This window comes from Kogia breviceps, chromosome 1, assembly GCF_026419965.1.
Source record: "Kogia breviceps isolate mKogBre1 chromosome 1, mKogBre1 haplotype 1, whole genome shotgun sequence".
Taxonomy (NCBI): Eukaryota; Metazoa; Chordata; class Mammalia; order Artiodactyla; family Physeteridae; genus Kogia; species Kogia breviceps.
The window spans coordinates 122,686,015-122,692,127 of record NC_081310.1 but is presented as its reverse complement, the minus strand read 5'-3'; the positions used below and the strand labels follow the sequence as shown (position 1 = coordinate 122,692,127).

The 6,113-nt window shown below is 37.6% G+C and overlaps 1 non-coding gene across 1 annotated transcript; it reads left to right on the top strand.

Moving 5' to 3' along the window:
- The first annotated feature begins 1,682 nt into the window (after nt 1-1,682).
- LOC131747433 (U6 spliceosomal RNA) lies at nt 1,683-1,789 on the top strand. Its single transcript, XR_009332903.1, has one exon. It is a non-coding gene; the product is annotated as a U6 spliceosomal RNA (small nuclear RNA).
- Nucleotides 1,790-6,113: the final 4,324 nt, after the last annotated feature.

Genomic DNA, 6,113 nt, shown 5'->3' with positions numbered 1-6,113 from the left:
AATTAAGTAAATAATAGGAACATACATATCAATAATTACCTTAAATGTAAATGGATTAAATGCTCCCAACAAAAGACACAGACTGGCTGAATGGATACAAAAACAAGACCCATATATATGCTGTCTACAAGAGACCCACTTCAGACCTAGGGACACATACAGACTGAAAGTAAGGGGATGGAAAAAGATATTCCATGCAAATGGAAATCAGAAGAAAGCTGTAGTAGCAATTCTCATATCAGACAAAATAGACTTTAAAATAAAGACAATTACAAGAGACAAAGAAGGACACTACATAATGATCAAGGGATCGATCCATGAAGAAGATATAACAATTGTAAATATTTATGCACCCAACATAGGAGCACCTCAATACATAAGGCAAATACTAACAGCCATAAAAGGGGAAATCGACAGTAACACAATCATAGTAGGGGACTTTAACACCCCACTTTCACTAATGGACAGATCATCCAAAATGAAAATAAATAAGGAAACACAAGCTTTAAATGATACATTACACAAGATGGACTTAATTGATATTTATAGGACATTCCATCCAAAAACAACAGAATACACATTTTTCTCAAGTGCCCATGGAACATTCTCCAGGATCGATCATATATTGGGTCACAAATCTAGCCTTGGTAAATTTAAGAAAATTGAAATCATATCAAGTATCTTTTCCGACCGCAACGCTATGAGGCTAGATATCAATTACAGGAAAAGATCTGTAAAAAATACAAACACATGGAGGCTAAACAATACACTACTTAATAACGAAGTGATCACTGAAGAAATCAAAGAGGAAATCAAAAAATACTTAGAAACAAATGACAATGGAGACACAACGACCCAAAACCTATGGGATACAGCAAAAGCAGTTCTAAGAGGGAAGTTTATAGCAATACAATCATACCTTAAGAAACCGGGAACATCTCGAATAAACAACCTAACTTTACACCTAAAGCAATTATAGAGAGAAGAACAAAAAACCCCCCAGATTTAGCAGAAGGAAAGAAATCATAAAGATCAGATCAGAAATAAATGAAAAAGATATGAAGGAAACAATAGCAAAGATCAAGAAAAGTAAAAGCTGGTTCTTTGAGAAGATAAATAAAATTGATAAACCATTAGCCAGACTCATCAAGAAAAAAAGGGAGAAGACTCAAATCAATAGAATTAGAAATGAAAAAGGAGATGTAACAACTGACACTGAAGAAATACAAAAGATTATTAGAGATTACTACAAGCAACTGTATGCTAATAAAATGGAGAACCTGGAAGAAATGGACAAATTCTTAGAAATGCACAAGCTGCTGAGACTGAACCAGGAAGAAATAGAAAATATGAACAGAGCAATCACAAGCACTGAAATTGAAACTGTAATTAAAAATCTTCCAACAAACAAAAGCCCAGGACCAGATGGCTTCACAAGCGAATTCTATCAAACATTTAGAGAAGAGCTAACACCTATCTTTTTCAAACTCTTCCAAAAAATTGCAGAGGAAGGAACACTCCCAAACTCATTCTATGAGGCCACCATCACCCTGATACCAAAATCAAACAAAGACGTCACAAAGAAAGAAAACTACAGGCCAATATCACTGATGAACATAGATGCAAAAATCCTCAACAAAATACTAGCAAACAGAATCCAACAGCACATTAAAAGGATCATAGTGCTCGCTTCGGCAGCACATATACTAAAATTGGAACGATACAGAGAAGATTAGCATGGCCCCTGCGCAAGGATGACACGCAAATTCGTGAAGCGTTCCATATTTTTTAAAAACAACAACAACAACAACAAACAAAACAAAACAAAACAAAACAAAAAAGGATCATACACCATGATCAAGTGGGGTTTATTCCAGGAATGCAAGGATTCTTCAATGTATGCAAATCAATCAGCGTGATACACCATATCAACAAACTGAAGGAGAAAAACCATATGATCATCTCAATAGATGCAGACAAAGCTTTTGACAAAATTCAACACCCATTTATGATAAAAACCCTGCAGAAAGTAGGCATAGAGGGAACTTTCCTCAACATAATAAAGGCCATATATGACAAACCCACAGCTAGTATTGTTCTCAATGCTGAAAAACTGAAACCATTTCCACTAAGATCAGGAACAAGACAAGGTTGCCCACTCTCACCACTCTTATTCAACCTAGTTTTGGAAGTTCTAGCCACAGCAATCAGAGAAAAAAAAAGAAATAAAAAGAATCCAAACAAGAAAAGAAGAAGTAAAGCTGTCACTGTTTGCAGATGACATGATACTATAAATAGAGAATCCTGAGGATGCTACCGGAACATACTAGAGCTAATCAATGAATTTGGTAAAGTAGGAGGATACAAAATTAATGCACAGAAATCTCTGGCATTCTTATGCACTAATGATGAAAAATCTGAGACTGAAATTAAGAAAACACTCCCATTTACCACTGCAACAAAAAGAATAAAATATCTAGGAATAAACCTACCTAAGGAGACAAAAGACTTGTATGCAGACAACTATAAGACACTGATGAAAGAAATTAAAGATGACACAAATAGGTGGAGAAATATACCATGTTCTTGGATTGGAAGAATCAACATTGTGAAAATGACTCTACTTCCCAAAGCAATCTACAGATTCAATGCAATCCCTATCAAATTACCACTGGCATTTTTTTACAGAAGTAGAACAAAAAATTTCACAATTTGTATGGAAACACAAATGACCCCGAATAGCCAAAGCAATCTTGAGAACAAAAAATGAAGCTGGAGCAATCAGGCTCCCTGACTTCAGACTATACTACAAGGCTACAGTAATCAAGACAGTATGGTACTGGCACAAAAACAGAAATATAGATCAATGGAATAGGATAGAAAGCCCAGAGATAAACCCACACACATATGGTCACCTTATCTTTGATAAAGGGGGGAAGGATATACAGTGGAGAAAAGACAGCCTCTTCAATAAGTGGTGCTGGGAAAACTGGACAGCTACATGTAAAAGTATGAAATTAGAACACTCCCTAACACCACACACAAAAATAAACTCAAAATAGATTAAAGACCTAAATGTAAGGCCAGACACTATCAAACTCTTAGAGGAAAACATAGGCAGAACACTCTATGACATAATCACAGCAAAATCCTTTTTGACCCATCTCCTAGAGAAATGGAAATAAAAACAAAAATAAACAAATGGGACCTAATAAAACTTAAAAGCTTTTGCACAGTAAAGGATACCATAAACAAGATCAAAAGACAACCCTCAGAATGGGAGAAAATAGTTGCAAATGAAGCAACTGACAAAGGATTAATATCCAAATTTTAAAAGCAACTCATGCAGCTCAATAACAAAAAAACAAACAACCCAATCCAAAAATGGGCAGAAGAACTAAATAGACGTTTCTCCAAAGAAGATATACAGATTGCCGACAAACACATGAAAGAATGCTCAACATCATTAATCATTAGAGAAATGCAAATCAAAACTACAATGAGATATCATCTCACACCAGTGAGATTGGCCATCATCAAAAACTCTAGAAACAATAAATGTTGGAGAGGATGTGGAGAAAAGGGAACCCTCTTGCACTGCTGGTGGGAACGTAAATTGATACAGCCACTATGGAGAACAGTATAGAGGTTCCTTAAAAAACTAAAAATAGAACTATCATACGACCCCGCAATCCCACTATTGGGCATATACCCTGAGAAAACCATAATTCAAAAAGAGTCATGTACCAAAAGGTTTATTGCAGCTCTATTTACGATAGCCAGGACATGGAAGCAACCTAAGTGTCCATCAACAGATGAATGGATAAAGAAGATGTGGCACATATATACAATGGAATATTACTCAGCCATAAAAAGAAATGAAACTGAGTTATTTGTAATGAGGTGTATAGACCTGGAGTCTGTCATACAGAGTGAAGTAAGTCAGAAGGAGAAAAACAAATACTGTATGCTAACATATATACGGAATCTAAGAAAAAAAATGTCATGAAGAGATTAGTGGTAGGATGGGAATAAAACACAGACCTACTAGAGCATGGACTTGAGGATATGGCGAGGGGGAAGGGTAAAGCTGGGATAAAGTGAGAGAGTGGCATGGACATATATACACTACTGAACGTAAAATAGATTGCTAGTGGGAAGCAGCCACATAGCACAGGGAGATCAGTTGGGTGCTTTGTGACCACATAGATGGTTGGGATAGGGAGGGTGGGAGGGAGGGAGATGCAAGAGGGAAGAGATATGGGGACATATGTATATGTATAACTGATTCACTTTGTTATAAAGCAGAAACTAACACACCATTGTAAAGCAATTATACTCCAATAAAGATGTTAAAAAAAAAGAAGGAAAGAACAGGGAGGAGTATGTCTACTCCATTTCCCCAAAAGTGGAATTCTCCCATGTGTTCTCTTAAGTCATGTTATCCAATTTAAAAAATTGAGACATTAATTGAAATTGCATCTAACTAATATATATTTAACTTTTGAGGAATCCATGTGCTGTTATGAAGAAAAGATGAATGCTATATGGCCACAAAACATCACAAGTGCCCTGAATACCCCCAGAGTACCTGACACAGGGCTGAGAATGTTCTTGGCACCCCATAAAAACTTGCAGTTTAATGTGTTCATTTCCAACTGTTGAATTATCAATCTGATCATGCTTCTTTGATCAGTTATCTATTTTAACATATACTGAGGCAATCATTTGGAAACAAGTTTCTAGAAAGTTCCACCCAACTGAGTTTTACACAGTATCTTTTCATCTATATGCAGATTAAAAAAATCACACTGGAAACAACAGAACTGGAAAGAAACATAGAAATTGTCTACAGACACTTGGCGACCAACTAGTCACCCATGCAGGGAGGCTTGGTAGTCTAGCTACCTCTGGTCAACTTCCAGGCAATGTCTCCAGGGGTTCCAAGAGACATAAAGATGTAAAAATGCAGAATAGAAAGGAGTAGGGTCAATTTGGGACAATTGATACAATATGGAAATCAGTCAATAGACTTTAACTCTCATTTCTTTTAAGTATTTCTATAACATTTCACTCACTTCTCAAAGGCAAGGTTCTAGCTTATTTTCTTTTTTACATTTTCTGTGTGTATTTCAATGAAATGATCAGAAACTTACGGTTTGAATTCCTGAGCAAAGACCCTTCTGCCGAGGCCTTGCATGTGTAGTATCTAGTTTGACTCTCTCTTCCAGAGATAGAAAATGAAACCCTCACATGAGGGTTCCCTAGAATATAAAAACCACCACTTCACTACTAGTCTTGTCACTTGGAAAGTGTTAATTGGTATTAGTTGAAGGCAGATCTGTCTTGGCCTTTGTTAGTATTGTGTCCCTGTTCTTTTTTGCCATAGAGAAAGCACTGTTATAACTGAAAGGCAGCACCACAGCTTCCCAGGTAGGGATAAGGGAAGTATTGCTAATTTGCTCAGTGTCGCACCTGCTTTGCTCTTCATTAGACCAAAGGGGAAAGTCAAAGCTTCCAGGGAGCCTGCAGGGGGAAAGAAGTGTTCCTGGACCTAGCTGTTGCCTAGGAACCCAAGAGATCCTGGAGGGCAATGGAGAGTCCTGACCAAACAACTTCACAGTAAACTGCAATCATTCCCTCCTTGTGATAAAAAGCTGTTATTCCAAATTCCTTCCTTCCTTCCTTCACTCATAAAAATATTACTGAGCAGCCAGGATGTCACAGGCACTACTCTAGACACTGGAGACAGGGCTGAACAAACAAGAGAGACAGGGCTCCCCTCTTCAGATAACTTACACGCTGGTGAGGGAGACAGATGTGTGATGTAATTTCAGTCATTACTGAAGCCATAAAGAAATGCAATGCAGGGAAGGTGACAGTGATGGGGCCGGTATGCCATTTTAGATAAGAGTGGCCAGGGTGGTCTGTCGAAGGGGTGACATTTGAGCAGAGACCTGAATGAAGTGAGGAAACAAGCAATGAAAATTCTGCGGGCAGAGATTTCACGCTGAAGTACAAAGGCCCAGAGGCAGGATAATGCTGGGTGCATTTGAAAATCAGCAAGACCAGTGCAGTAGCCACCTTACACCAGGCAAGAGGGCCCCCTGCCC